Source organism: Nomascus leucogenys, chromosome 16 (genome assembly GCF_006542625.1).
Source record: "Nomascus leucogenys isolate Asia chromosome 16, Asia_NLE_v1, whole genome shotgun sequence".
NCBI classification, from domain to species: Eukaryota; Metazoa; Chordata; class Mammalia; order Primates; family Hylobatidae; genus Nomascus; species Nomascus leucogenys.
Window position 1 is genome coordinate 73,565,164 of NC_044396.1, and position 15,123 is coordinate 73,580,286.

The 15,123-nt window shown below is 41.4% G+C and overlaps 1 protein-coding gene and 1 long non-coding RNA gene across 2 annotated transcripts in view; one reads left to right on the forward strand and one right to left on the reverse strand.

Annotated features, from left to right (window-relative positions):
- The window catches only part of HAS2 (hyaluronan synthase 2), a 29,098-nt gene extending 24,264 nt beyond the window's left edge, over positions 1-4,834 (reverse strand). Inside the window, exon 1 of the mRNA XM_003256164.4 lies at positions 4,271-4,834. The gene's annotated coding sequence lies outside the window, so the exon portion shown is untranslated. The remainder of the gene's footprint in view (positions 1-4,270) is intronic.
- Positions 4,761-7,811, forward strand: LOC100604833. Its single transcript, XR_004026170.1, has 4 exons — positions 4,761-4,840; positions 5,966-6,113; positions 6,733-6,881; positions 7,633-7,811. It is a non-coding gene; the product is annotated as an uncharacterized LOC100604833 (long non-coding RNA).
- Positions 7,812-15,123: the final 7,312 nt, after the last annotated feature.

Here is a 15,123-nt window from a genome sequence, read left to right on the forward strand (position 1 = left end):
ATATTAACAAATTATTTCTAGGATGTGTGTTCTTCCAACTGCTCTACTGGTTCCTGAACTTCACCATCCTAAACTTAGTTCACAGGGTAGGGGAAAAAAATTACCAAATGAGTTGACATGGAATCTTAGTTTTATATGTACCTACATTGGCTCCTGGGAATTATATCTATAGGTCAAAACCCTACCCACAGAACCAAATGTAGCACAAATGCCAAGTCTCTTTGGGAAATCTTTACTGATCTCTCTCAATCAGATGTGACTTCTCAATTTGAACTCCCATAAAACTTGACTAGTGCAGCTGCAGCATAAATTAGCATGAATTCAATTCAAGGGTATTATATTCCAAGAATTATTGAATTAAATTCCATCCACACCCCTTATTAATTCACTTTGAGTGAATTGCTTAACTTTTCTGAGGCAAAGTTCTTTTACTTATAAAACTTTCTTTGCAGATTAGGATTAGATATATGTATGTAAATCATCTAGTTGAGTGCCTGAAACATACTAGACATGTGATAAACAATAGCTGTTGTTTCTTATGGGCCAGATCATATTTTGTCTTACAGTATATTTTAAAATTTCATTAAATACACTTTTAACTCATTTTTTAATTATCTGCAGTACAGATGTATTCAGTTAAGAGGCATTCATTAATAAATTTACTTAACTTAAATAAGAAAATATTTAACAATGTGACCTTGTTATATTTAATTGACTCTCATCAGTAACATTCTCCTAGATTGTGGGAAAGGCAGTATATATATGAACTCCACATGACCATTCAAAATGGACTTTTTTTTTTTTTTTTTGAGATAGAGCCTCACTCTGTCACCCAGGCTGGAGTGGAGTGGTGAGATCTTGGCTCACTACAACCTCCACCTACCGAGTTCAAGAAATTCTCCTGCCTCAGCCTCCCGAGTAGCTGGGATTACAGGTGGCCACCACTACACCTGCCTAATTTTTGTATTTTTAGTAGAGACGGGGTTCCACCATGTTGGCCAGGCTGGTCTTGAACTCCTGACCTCAGGTGATCTGCCCTCAGCCTCCCAAAGTGCTGGAATTATAGGCGTGAGCAAAATATGCTTAAATAATTTAAAGCTGTATGCAGTAGGATAATACTTACTCTACACCGATTGCTGCTAGAGGGGGAAGGATAAAACACCAAGTTGGGATGATGGAAATGAGTTTTCTCTACAGGTAACTGTCCCTCCACTCCGTTGGCATACCAGCTGCCACCAACTCTGGTATGGAACCAGAGGGAGAAAAGGAGAACCCAGAAGGAGACATGGGGGTTATGCTCTGTCCTCTCATTACTTTAACTCAGGGATCACACTTCATACAAGAGCCAGGAAGCTAATAATGTAACAAACTACTTGTTCTTAGACTTTGAAAGTAACTGTGTAATATAACTTTGAAAAAGGGTATGTCTACTTTGATCCATAGACAAAGGACTTTCCCCAGAGTGCCAACAATAGGAAATGAATGAACCAGTGACAAGTGTTTAAAAATTCAAGAAAAAAGTTTTTTAAAAAATCTTACCTAGTAAGGAAACCATGTATGGGAAAGTATTTATGAAATTCAATACTATGGGGCTATATTCTACAGACCTAACAAAAATGAGTGGTTCCAATTAACTTACTTTCTAGTAACAGTTTCTTACTCACTTGTTGCACAATTCCCAATTTCCAGGAAGGTAGCTGACTAAATATCTTTGCTTTGTGGAAAGTGACATTAGAATTTAATGTTAGTCACTGATTTGTTAAGTCCTTGAATTTTTATAAACTGCATAACTTTCTTTGATAAAGGGATTCGACTCCAGGTACAGTACAAGCAACTCAGGTAATATGCATTTGTCAGCACGTCTACAATATATTTTTCTATTTACCTGACTCAGGTGATATCTAAGAAAAAAGAAATAGGGGAGATGATACTTTAGTTACAATATTTTGTTCTAGAAATGTCCACTTAAAAATCAGAATTATCTGTCCCAGAATTGGAAACACATACAAAACATAATATATAAATGCAACAGGTACCTTGAAGTGCTAAATTGCCATTGAAAATGTAAAAGAATCGCCAAACTATTGGGAAAACTTTTGGTGGAGTATGATGGGTACTCAAAATACAGTACCTCAGCTGTACTGTAATCTTATTAAGCTCTAGAAAAATGTGGTGAAAACTAATTTAATGAATGAGTCAACTTGCACACATTGGAAGGAAATAAAAATTCAGAATTTAAAAGTTCTTTTCAATTCAAGTCATAGAACTATAAAACTTAAAATTGTGTCTACAAAGAGGTTGACGGACTTGGATCTATAGAAATACATATTTTAATTTTAAACCTAGCATGGTGAATGTAAATATGTGTTGACTGTTAAAAGCTTTATTCTTAAAATAACCTTTTTAAAAAATAATAACCTGGTTTAATACCGCCAGAAGTACTTATCATATATGCCTTAACCGCAGTGAGAAATCTGAGCCAAAGCCTTGGAATGTACAATGAGCAGTGAAGTTGTCTCCCTCTTAACAAGCGGCCTCACCCCTTCAGCAAAGCCCATCTACTAACTTCCTTCTCTTTACTCTAACACTGAGCTGATGGTCTATATATACTCAGCCTCCAGTTGGGGGAAGCCCTTGGTGGCCAATCGGGGCGTCCCTATCTATTGCGTCACACCTCCCCCCTGCGTGTGACGTCAAAGGCAATCCCAGCCCAGACACGTGGGTTGGAGCAGCGTCGCGTTTCTGGGCAATTGCTCCTGAGACCCAACAGGCAGCAACGGTCCCAAGGGTGAGGAAGCGGGCAGGGAGGGGCTGATGGGGCTTCTACACGTTCCCTCCCGTAGCTGGGCTGCTGCAGCTCGTTCGCCCCAGAGGCGCGCGGTGTCCCTGAGTCCAAGTACTCAGCGCGGACGTTTGGGGGACGGAGGGAGAGGCGCTAGGGGAAACTGGCACCTAAGACTGTGTAATAGGACCCGGGTCGTGCAAGCCCTCCTCCCCAGGCACCGCCCCTGTGCTCCCAGCGCCTCTTTGCAGCTTTAATTATCCTTTCAGCGCCGTTCCCCCGCGGCTGCGTTTCCGTGGTCAGAAGAAAAAGGCTTTCTCGCCTCCCGGTTCTCACCCTCATACAGACCCTCCTTTCAGACCCGCCCTCCTGTTCACAGGGACCCATTTCGGAGCCCTGGCTCACACTGGGCGGGAACTGGCGTGACGAATTCCGCCCAAGGTGTTGATTATCGATCCCAACCCAGCCTCTGGCTTCCCTCCCACCTCCACCCCAGCTCCCGCAGGCCCCTCGCCCCCTTCATCGGCTGGGCGCTCGAGACGGCGCCCCCAGATCTCCCACCGGGCAGTGTCCCCAGCTGCAGCTGAGGAGAGGAGCGCCGGCGTGCGCGGTGCCACGTCGGAATTGGCTCTGGGGACGTTGCAGCTGCCGAAGCGCAGCGCGCGGTCCCCACGCACGCCCTGCCCCCGGGCGGCCGGCGGGCTGGCCCGGCGCGCAGACGAGGGATGCGCGCCCTCCTCCCGCTCCCATCTGCGGGTGCCACCGCCTGCGTCAGGGACCCCTGGCCCGAGTAAGGCTTCCGGAGCTGAGCTGAGCCCAGACTGACGAGCCTGACACTTTAATGGGGTGCGGGAAGTGCAAAGGAGGGGAGGCCCGGGAAAGGGGGGAGTGGCCGAGAGGGGATGGTAGCTGCGAGGAGGTAGAGAAGGACCCTCCTTCTCCAGGGTCCCAGCTTGTCGGAGCTGGAAGCCCAGATTGCTTAACCCTTTGCATTCCCAGCAAGACGCGACATTCTCACTTAAAAGTAAAACGCGCTGGGCTATTCCAGCTTTTCTCCCCACAGTGTGTGTGTGTGTGGGAAAAAAAGAAGGGAAGGGGTGGGGGCGGCTGTGCAGAATGCATTTTCCTTACATTGGGAATTCTTGTTTCCTAACTCAGGAGCCCCTCTGCTGCTCCGGAAGATGCAAAATGGAAAAGTACATCTGGGGACGTGCAGCCTTCCCCAGGCAGAGAGGTTACCTGTGTTTCCAGAAAGGCAGCGGATTTCTGGCGACAGCCGCAGAGATGGGAAAAGAGGGCTATGTTGCTAAGCCTGACAGTGACCTGAAATATTCCCTGATCTTCAGTCTGTTGGAAATTTTTAAACTTCCAACTTTTCTATCGAAACTGGCTTAAAATTTTTTAAACAATTATATGGATAATTTCTTCCTTCTCCCTGGCCTATTGGAGGACTTTCATCCTTCACCAAAACGCGCCAGTGTAACGTACCTTGTTCAGCTCTTGGTCATAAAGTCGTCCTCAGCCTGTCTGTGTGGTCCTGGAGGGTCGGTGGCGGGCAGTTTCCAAAATTGAGGTAATAAGAGATCAGATGAATTTGAGACGACCGGCCAAAAAAAATAAGAAATTTAAAAACAACATTTAAAAAGGCTAGGGGAGTCTTAAATGTTTGATTCTTCCCCACTTTAAAAAATAATTTCACTAATATTCTCTTTATGTTTCCTTTGCACTTCAGTCTAATTCTTAAAACAAAAATTATGCTTTAAAAATAAATTAACTTTTCTTTTTTTTTTTCTTTTTGCTTCAGTCCTTCTGCCCCCGATAACAGAAAATCTCCTTTTCGTCTTAAAAAAAAAAAAAAAAAAAAAAGGCTGTGGAAGACTCAGCAGAACCCAGGAAGCGCAGAATCGGGAGAAAAGTCTTTGGCTGGGGCTGTTTCAAGTCTCTGGTTCAATGGGCTGCTCGGAGCCAGGACTGGGTAATTCTTTCCAGACGTCTTGACTTCTCCTTCCTCGCCGTTGTTGCCTTTCTGCCTCCTCCAACTTAAGGGGGTCTTAACAAGTGAGCTGGTGGGTGTTTTAATAGGGCGGCGGAGGGAGTGGGGGGGTGAGGGAAGTGGAGAGGGAGGTGTGGACTGGGGAACCCTGAGGGGAGGGAACTGGGAGCGCGGGCGGGCGGGAGGGCGGGAGGCGGGGAGGGGGAGAGGGAGAGAAAGAAATTGGCCATTCAAAGCCTTCTCTGAGCTAGAGGCCGGTTCTAAACTCCAATGAATTCAATTAACGATTGCTAACGTGTGCAGAGAAATGCAAGACACATAGGGGGCCACCACCTGATTCCCTACTCTCCTCTGGCGGCGGAGGTGGGAGCCCTCGCCTCTTGGATTTCCCTGAACTCCCGCGTTACAAGTTCCCTCCAAGCGATAAACTCCCTGTTGCGCTTAAGTAATTTGTTTTAAAGCCAAATGGTGCCCTTCAGCTAAGTAACCGACCCAAGGAGGAATAGTTGGGAGGGGTGTGTGCACGTGTGTGTGTGTAAGTGTGCGCGTGTGTGTGTACCTGGAGCCTTCGACAGCCTGCTGGGACTCTAAAAAGACCGCGCTGGTCCACCACTTGTTAACCCTTTCTTCCCGCCAACTCAAAAGTTTCTGAGCTGACGTCAAGTGTCAAAGCCTTTCTCATAAAGAGGTTTCTGCCGTGGGTGGGCGGAAAAAATAGAAAAGTAATTATATGTATGTTTTTGCTCAACCTGGTCCCCTAACGTAAAAATACTCAAACAGCGCGCATTAAAAATAAAATAATAAAAATTGTTTTCTGGAGGACTTATATTTAGCCATCTTGAAGGAAATGGCTTAACTGGCTTTCGCTTCTTGCAAGCCTTCTGCAAAGTTAACGAGTAAAAATATGTCTTGCTTGGAGATGGCCTTTCCTCGTCGTTTTCACAATGCCCCAAGGCTAGGTAGAGTGCGTTTTTTGGTTACTCCTCCCCCTACCACGCCGCCTCCTTTCTTTCTTTTGGTCCTTGCCAACAAGCCTGCTGATGACTTACAATGCACAGTAGGTGGCACTGTTTAGGAAAAAATGAGAGTGACTTTACAAATTAACCAACTTGGTCTTGGGAGATTGCGCTGAAATTGTTATACGGTAAAACAGATTTTTCTTTCTCTTTTTTCCTTCTTCCCCTTCCAAGGATCTTCTGAGGGGTAGACTTCTTTGGAACTCGACAGGACCTTGAAGTCTGGGTTCTTAGTCCTTATCACATATATGGGCTGTAATGAATAAGTCTAAACGGAAAAATCGAATAAACTGGAAATGATGCTTTCACCACGTCGCACAAGGTGTAGTGTTGGGGGATGTGATTAGAGGTCAAGCGTTTTACTGCAATACCAGGTAGTCAGCCATCCCAGTCCCCAGGGGCCGACCTGCAAAGTACTGCGCGTTTCCGCCCCCCTTCCCACCCCCACACGCAGCGGTTACACCTCTGGGAAGCATTACCTTGGCCTGATGACTTCACGCTGCTGAGGGGAACCCACTGATTTCCCCCAGCAAACCTTCACTCTTCAGCCTTTGTTTGAACTCCGCCTTAGGTGGTTCAACTCTTCGAGAGACTGGCTTAAATTTCAGAGCACAATTTCATCCCGCTTAATCAGACTCGAGCTTCCTGATTCAGTTTTTCGGTAGTTTTCAAATGCTAAATTATAATTTTAAATATATAACCTAACTTCTGTACTCTGACATATAACGTGGATTAAACTGATTTAGAGGTAGAGTGGAAATTGTCGGGTGCCAAGTGTCTCGCTGTGAGGCCCCAGGGGGACACTTAACCTCCCAGCTCTAAACTTTCATGAATATGATACGTAATGCGGGAATACCTATTATTGCTTACTAGCATTTAACTGGCTGTGCTAATAGTTCAAGCAAGAAGCACATTTACTAAACTGGTTTTCTTTATTATAGAAAAACACATTTGTTGTTTCTCGCCTCTGACTTGTAATTCATGACCCATGAGACAGAAGTAAAATGTTCTCTGACTGCAAATGGATGTAAAAGCTGATTATACAGCTATACATTTCTGGCATCCTCCCATCTCCACCCCAAAGTAAGGGGTAAGAGACTCATACAATGTGAAGCCAGAGGTGAAAATTATTTGAAAGCAAACTTTCAAGTTTGAGAGAGACTTTACATTCAAATCCTATCTTTGATGTTTGCTGTTTGTGAGATCCTAGAAGCATATTTCACCTCTCTGGATCTTCATTTCCTGGTTGATAAATGGAGAAAATAGCTACAAAGTGGTTTTGATTATATAATGTGTTAAATTATATTAAGAGCTTAGCTCAGTGCCTGCAACATTTTGGGTATTCAGAAAAACATTAGTACTGCTCTCTTTTCCTGGCCTTCTCTTCCTTAAATTATTCTTGGTGAGCATTAACCATGGTTTCATTCTAGGTTCTCTTATTTGACCTACTTCAGCTTTCTACTGTCCCCTCACTCTTTTATTTTTATTTTTTATAGACATGGGGTCTCACTATGTTGCCCAGACTGATCTCAAACTCCTCCCGGGCTCAAGCAATTCTTCTTCTACCTTCCAAAGTGCTGGGATTATAGGTGTGAGCCACTTTGCCTGGCCCCTTCACTCTTTTAGATTGACTTAGTCAGTGCCCATGAATATATCCTAGACATTCACGTTTAATGCAACTTCTTTTCTGAGTCTCAGGCCAAAATTACAACTATCGGTCATGGAGTACTGACTCACAAGCACCAAATTAAGAGACATTAAGATCCAGTTTCACAAATAAGCTATGGCACCAACCAACTGAATAACATTAGATAACTCACCCTTAGCTTTCTATCTTACAGGAGCTGTTTGGATCAGAAGATGACATCCTTTCACCCATCCCTTTCAGGTTTTGACATCCTAAAATGTACCTTATGGAACCCATACCTGTTATGTTTTCACCTGTACAAGGCAACAGAGAAAACATGGTAGTTTTCACTTCAGTAGATGTGACTTAGCAATATGTTGTTGCTGACCTCCATCCCACAGCACAAAACATGTTTTTATGTCTGAGAGATAAAGTATCCAGAACAAGGATTTAGTACCTTCATAATCCTCTGTATATGTGGTTCTAGAACTTTTGGTAAATAAACTCTTTATACTCTTAATAATTATTGAGAACCTCAAAAAAAGTTTATATGTTGTATCTATCAATATTTACCGCATTAGACATTAAAGCTGACTTAAAAAGTTTTAAAATACTTAAGTCATTTAAAGTAATAATAAATGCAGTTACATACCAACTTAATAACATTTTGTGAAAATAGCTATTTTTCAAAACCTAAAGTGAGAAAAGTGGCATTGTTTTCCATTTTTGCAAATCTCTTTGCTGTCTATCTGATAGAAGACAGCTGGATTCTCCTATTTGCTTTTCCATTCAATTGTTGTTTTGATTGAAGTATATGAAAAAAATCTGGTGTCATACACATATATAATTGGGAAATGGAAGAGTATTTACATAGGCTTTTTTAGATGTTCCTCCTTTATACTACATCACAACTTGGTAAGCTGCAATGTTGTGAATTGGCCCAGGGCTTGGCCCTCTGAAAATTTGCTGAAAATCACTGACATGAAGTAGATTAATAGGATAAAAGGCATATACATTTATTTAATGTGTGTACACAGTGGCCTTTAGAATGAAGACCCAAAGATACAGAAGAAATTGTCTGTTTTTATGCTTGACAAAGAATGGACAGCCAGGTAGAAATAGAATAGGACAAAAAGGGCATAATCTAATGCTAGCTGACTGAGTGAGGAAGCCTAGCAAGGCCTGTCAGTGTGTACTCAGTATGAATGAATTTTGTGTACTCTGATAATACATTCAAATCTGTTTATGTACTCTGATAATACATTGAAATCTGTTGTTCTGTCTTACACTTTAAATGCATCTTTTATAACCATTTATGAATTTGTAATATTGTGTATTGATTATCTAAAAAATACAGGTCCAATGAGTTATTTTTATTTTATTATTATTTTTTTTTATTTTTTTTATTTTTTTTTGAGACGGAGTCTCACTCTATCGCCCAGAGCTGGAGTGTAGTGGTATGATCTTGGCTCACTGCAAGCTCCGCCTCCCGGGATCACGCCATTCTCCTGCCTCAGCCTCCCGAGTAGCTGGGACTACAGGCACCCGCCACCACGCCCTGCTAATTTTTTTGTATTTTTAGTAGAGACGGGGTTTCACCGTGTTAGCCAGGATGGTCTCGATCTCCTGACCTTGTGATCTGCCCACCTCGGCCTCCCAAAGTGCTGGAATTACAGGCGTGAGCCACTGAGCCCGGCCAGGTCCAATGAGTTATGCAGATTTTCTAAGTGTTGACACATTTCATTTTTGATAACACAAAAGCTCACAATCATTAATATTACCACCAATCCTATCCAGTGTTTTCAAATATAAAGAATCTGTCATGCCCATGGTGGCAAATACAAGTTCCCCAAAATTCTCATTTTCTCTTGAAAGCTCACATATTATCATTGGCAACAAATGCTGTCAGTTGCTTGCATTGTGGTGACAGGTTCACTTCATTCAATTAAAAAAAATGGCTTCCAAATGCCCACATTTGAATAATAGTAGTTTGTCTGTTAATTAGTCTTTCAAGTAAAAATTATGTTCCATGATAAAAGTGGCCAGCTAGGCTTGCAACTCAATCACACGAGGAAGCTTTTCCTCTAGATAACCAGGGTAGCTTGGTGTGCAGCAGACGTCTTTACTGTGTCCTATTTCTTCACACAGAATGTTAAAAAGCCAAATACTCAAGGATTAAAATTTAATAAAATTAAAACTATTGGCTGGGCACAGTGGCTCACACCTGTAATCCCAGCATTTTGGGAGGCTGAGGTCAGGAGTTCGAGACCAGCCTGACCAACATGGAGAAACCCCATCTCTACTAAAAATACAAAATTAGCTGGGCATGGTGGCGCATGCCTGTAATCCCAGCTATTTGAGAAGCTGAGGCAGGAGAATCGCTTGAACCTGGGAGGCGGAGGTTGTGATGAGCCAAGATCATACTCCAGCCTGGGCAACAAGAACGGAAATCCATCTCAAAAAAAACAAAAACAAAAACACAACAATTTACTGCTTTATCAAGATCTTCTTAAATGAAACTTGCCATTTATTTCCTAGTGAGGGCTTGGGGGTAAAGCATGTGAGAATGACTGTTAGTACAGTTTGCTACCACTATTTTCCAGCTAAGGCACTATCAGTTTTGCCCATCATTGTCTCTGCATCATCAATATAAATGTCAACAAAATGAAAGATTAAAATGCCTTAGAATTAATATTAAAATCATTTCGATGCCCTGAAAGGGCTTCAGGGTCACCCAAATATCTACAAACCACATTAGAAAATACTGGTTTGTATTAAGCATACCAAATGCAGTAGTGTACAAATCTGATTGTTTTACTTTTAGAATATAGACAAACTTTTGCACACTGAGAAGATATCTAGCAATAAGAACAGGAATATTGATAGCAACTCTGTTTCACGATGCATGGCTGTAGGAATTAGTAATGCTTAGTATGACACAGAAGATTCAGAGGACGCAAGAGACACTAGGAAACTTATATGCCTTGGATACACATGTGAGATTTAGCATATGCCCTATGATCCCAAGACTGTCTGTATGCAACTGGGGATTAAAACACATCATATTTCAGCTCCGCAAATGATGGAATTTCTTAAGAGTCTGACTGTGTAAAGATGGGAAAGAATTAACCTGAAATTTAGTTTTCTATTTCCAGTTTGTGTGAGGCAAAGGGATTTCCAGCATCTCATAGAAATTGGACTATTTGCCTTTTAGTGTTAATTCCAAGGCTGAGCTCCCATGGCTCTAGAATTAATGCAGAGAAAATTTTGAAGATGGTATGGCTGCATTAATGATGGTCGTTAGATTTTAAAATGTGAAGAGACAGAGATCTAAGCATTTATCAAACACTCAAGAAATTGGAATGAACAGATTGGAAGAGATTAAAATACTCATTGATTCATTGATACAGGTAGAGGAAGATCATTTTATTTATATTGTAGTTTTTGAAGATTTCACTATATCAAGAGTAGTAATTTGTCAATCTTTGATCCTTTCAAATTAGACTCTGAATATTATTTGAGTTTTTTGTTTGTTTTTTGAGATGGAGTTTCACTCTTTTTGCCCAGGCTGGAGTGCAATGGCTCCATTTCGGCTCACCGCAACCTGTGCCTCCTGGGTGCAAGCAATTCTCCTGCCTCAGCCTCCTGAGTAGCTGGGATTACAGGTATGTGCCACTATACCTGGCTAATTTTGTATTTTTTAGTAGAGACAGGGTTTCTCCATGTTGGTCAGGCTGGTCTTGAACTCCCGACCTCTGGTGATCTGCCCACCTTGGCCTCCCAAAGTGCTGTGATTACAGGCGTGAGCCACCTCACCTGACTTGAGTTATTTTTTAAGGATTATCAAAGTGAAAATGAAAGGAACAAAAATCCAAAAGTCATGGAAAACTCTTGATAATCATCTCTCAATAGTCCTTTCCACAGATGAGGAAATTAGCTTTAAAATATTATATGACTAAAGCTGTACCCTAAATGGTGGGTAGGTATTCAAAAGTATTTAAGGTCAATAATTGTGATCTGATTGACAACAAAATCATCAAATATAGCCATCTGGATCACTTATTGAAAAAGAAAGTCCTGTATTTTTGAACTTCACATTAGATCACTGAATAATTTTGTAGGAGCAAAGTTTCATATTATTGAACAATTTAAATCTTAAGAATTATCTCCAGATTCATGTGTGTTTCAGATCTAAGGGCAGAAAGTTATCTTACATAGCCTAAATAACATGTTTATCAATTGCATTTTTCTGGACCCAGATTGTAGAAAAGGACAAAACTATCCTTAATTTAAATGTTAGCAACTTCTGTCAAGAAAAGTTTGTGCTTTACAGGACAAATCAACAATAGCAGAAAGTGCTTCTCAAGGGGAAGATTTGTAATCTAATCGTCCTTTGATATTTTAGTGGCCTTAATTGTAATCTCTAAAGATAAGATTTTAAAATATGTGTGTGTGTCCATAGCAATTGCTAATAATCTCAATTGGGGAAACAGATTAAGTATCTACATTATAGAAATAATCTTCCTTGGAAATCATATGGCATTTTATCTTATTCCTGAAAAGCTTAACAAGCTTTCCAGCTTTTTATTTATTTATTTATTTATTAATTTTTTGAGATGGAGTTTCGCTCTTGTTGCCCAGGCTGGAGTGCAATGACGCGATCTCGGCTCACCGCAACCTCTGCCTCCTAGGTTCAAGCGATTCTCCTGCCTTAGCCTCTTGATTAGCTGGGATTACAGGCACCCACCATCATGCCCAGCTAATTTTTTTTTTTTTTTTGTACTTTTGTAAAGATGATGGTTCACCATTTTGGCCAGGCTGGTCTAGAACTCTTGACCTCAGGTGATCTGCCTGCCTCGGCCTCCCAAAGTGCTGGGAGTACAGGCGTGAGCCACCGCACCTGGCCTCCAGCTTTTTTAAACCCCAAAAAGGTGTGCTTAATTTCTGGAAACTGACTTGTTTCTTATTAGAGCGTGTAGTTGTTAAGCTTTTCTAGGTAAAAGAATCTTCTTTGATAATTTGGGATAAAAAGCGACCCTGTTCCCAAATTAATAAATATGCATTTGAAAATTTTCTCACAATTCTGGGGACATTACAAACTGCCATCCCTCAGGCATGTTCATGGACAGATTAAAAAGCCTCTTGTCCGATAGAAATATTGTGCGGTCTTTGGAAAGACTAAGAAATCCATAATCTTCCTAGTTAATTAGAAAGTAAAAAGCTTAGGAAACTTGTATTTTCATCTACAACATCCCTAAAGGAGAAGTTCCCAAGCTTCAGAGTACTTAACAAGTTTAAAAAGAAGACAAAGGGAGAAAAATGTTAAGCCAACTTTAATTTTTTTCTAATGATTTACACTAATTTTCTTTTGATGCATCAATTTGAGAGAGAGAATATCAAACTAAAGAAATCTTAGTCATTTGGGAGAAAGCTAAGAAACTGGGAATATAAGATATTTCAAGAATCCATTACATTTCCCTTTTCCCAGGTATTGACACCTGATTTTATATTTTTAGGAGAATAAGAAAATCCAAACTCTATTCCAAGTTTTCAAATTAAGAAGCCTGTTTTTCACACACACAGGTGGCTGAAATCCTTGTCGGGGTGGAGGGGACCTAAACCAATTCAGTAAAGTGAGACTTCCTACCTTTATCCAAGAGAGGTGTTAGCTCCAAGACCCAGTTAGAATTATCATTCCAATTGCAAATCCAGGGCTGGTACTCTCGCTATCAGTCCTAATAATGCAATTATTCCAATTCCAGGGCTGGTACTGTCACTAGCAGTCCTAATAATGCAATTATTCCAATTCCAGGGCTGGTACTGTCACTAGCAGTCCTAATAATGCAATTATTCCAATTCCAGGGCTGGTACTGTCACTAGCAGTCCTAATAATGCCATTAAGAAGTGCAACTCCAGGTATTAGTCACATCCTGCCTACCATGGAAGCCATAGCAGGGTAACTTGAGGATGAAAGCAAGCAATAGAGAAGCTTACCAAATACATTATATTTTTGTGAATTATAGTTGTGTTCTCTCTCATAGCATTTTCTTTCTAGTATTTTAAGGTTTCCAAGTTCAATCCAGATGAGTGTGGGATTGAGAACTTAGTGTTCAATGGTTCCAACTATATATTATGTGTAGGCAGAGAACCAGGACCTAGTTTGATTTTGTTCCTTACTCATCTCTTGCAAACAGCACCTGTTGTTTGTTCACAACAAATTCATCAGGCTTCTAATTAAGCAATTGTTTGTTTTGAAAAGCCAGGTGGCTTCAAGAATCAGAGGTGAAAAGGAATGTAAAGCTGTATTTCTCAAAGTGGTCTGAGAGTGGCCTCCATTGCGATGAGTTGGCTGCTGTTAAAAATATAAATTCTGGGGCCGGGCGCCGTGGCTCACGCCTGTAATCCCAGCACTTTGGGAGGCCGAGGTGGGCGGATCACAAGGTCAGGAGATCGAGACCATCCTGGCTAACACGGTGAAACCCTGTCTCTACTAAAAATACAAAAAATTAGCTGGGCGTGGTGGCGGGTGCCTGTAGTCCCAGCTACTGGGGAGGCTGAGGCAGGAGAATGGCGTGAACCTGGGAGGCGGAGCTTGCAGTGAGCCGAGATCGCGCCACGGCACTCCAGCTTGGGTGACAGAGCGAGACGCTGTCTCAAAAAAATATATAGATATAAATTTTGTGTCCAAACCCCAGACCCAGTTCATCAGAATTTATAGTAGTGGGTTCTGGGAATATGTCTACTTTGAAAAAACTTCCCCAGGTCATTCTTATATAAACTCTGAAGGTTGGGAACTTGTACTTTGGGGAGTGTTGTAGATGGAAACACAAGGTTCCTAAGCTTTTTACACATACCTCTTTAAAGGTATATTTGTGTCCTTAACGCTAATTGGATAACAAAAAAGTAACAATGCCTATTTTTGCAGAATAGGATTGTAAATTCCAAATTTTTTTCTCTTTAATGACAGTATGTTTGTCTTGAACACCCTGAGGCTTATGTAATCCATAGGTTATCTGCTGGCACATGAATCCAGTGATTTCTGTCGCAGGTGAGACAATATCAAATATAAAATTGAGGGTTTTAGACTTGAACTACCGATTTGGGGCACCCTCACACTTCTATCTGCATGGTCTTGGGAAAATTGCTCAATCTCTCTAAGCCTCAGTTTCTCTGTATTTATATTCCCTCTATATAAAATAGACACGGTAGTAAGATCTTAGAAGTTCATTGTGGGGAGTAAATAAAATTATCCTTTGAAAGCTCTGATAAACAAGATATAAATGTTTGCATAATTATGGGTGTTGTTGAAAACACTGTTAGGTTGAAAGATGACACATGTACTCATCCCTAAGAACTTGCTCCTTGGTTACAATGAAGATTTTCAATTTCTCCTATTCTGGTAGGCTTCCTGCTATTGTATACTTCTAGATTATGCTCAGAATTCAAAAATGTAAAAAGCTGGTCCAGACTTCTTGAAGCCTTAAAAGCTACAAATGTGATTTTTTTTTTTTTTTTTTTTTTTTTTTTTTTTTTTTTTTGAGACGGAGTCTCGCTCTGTCGCCCAGGCTGGAGTGCAGTGGCGCAATCTCGGCTCACTGCAAGCTCCGCCTCCCGGGTTCACGCCATTCTCCTGCCTCAGCCGCCCGAGTAGCTGGGACTACAGGCGACCGCCACCACGCCCGGCTAATTTTTTTGTATTTTTTAG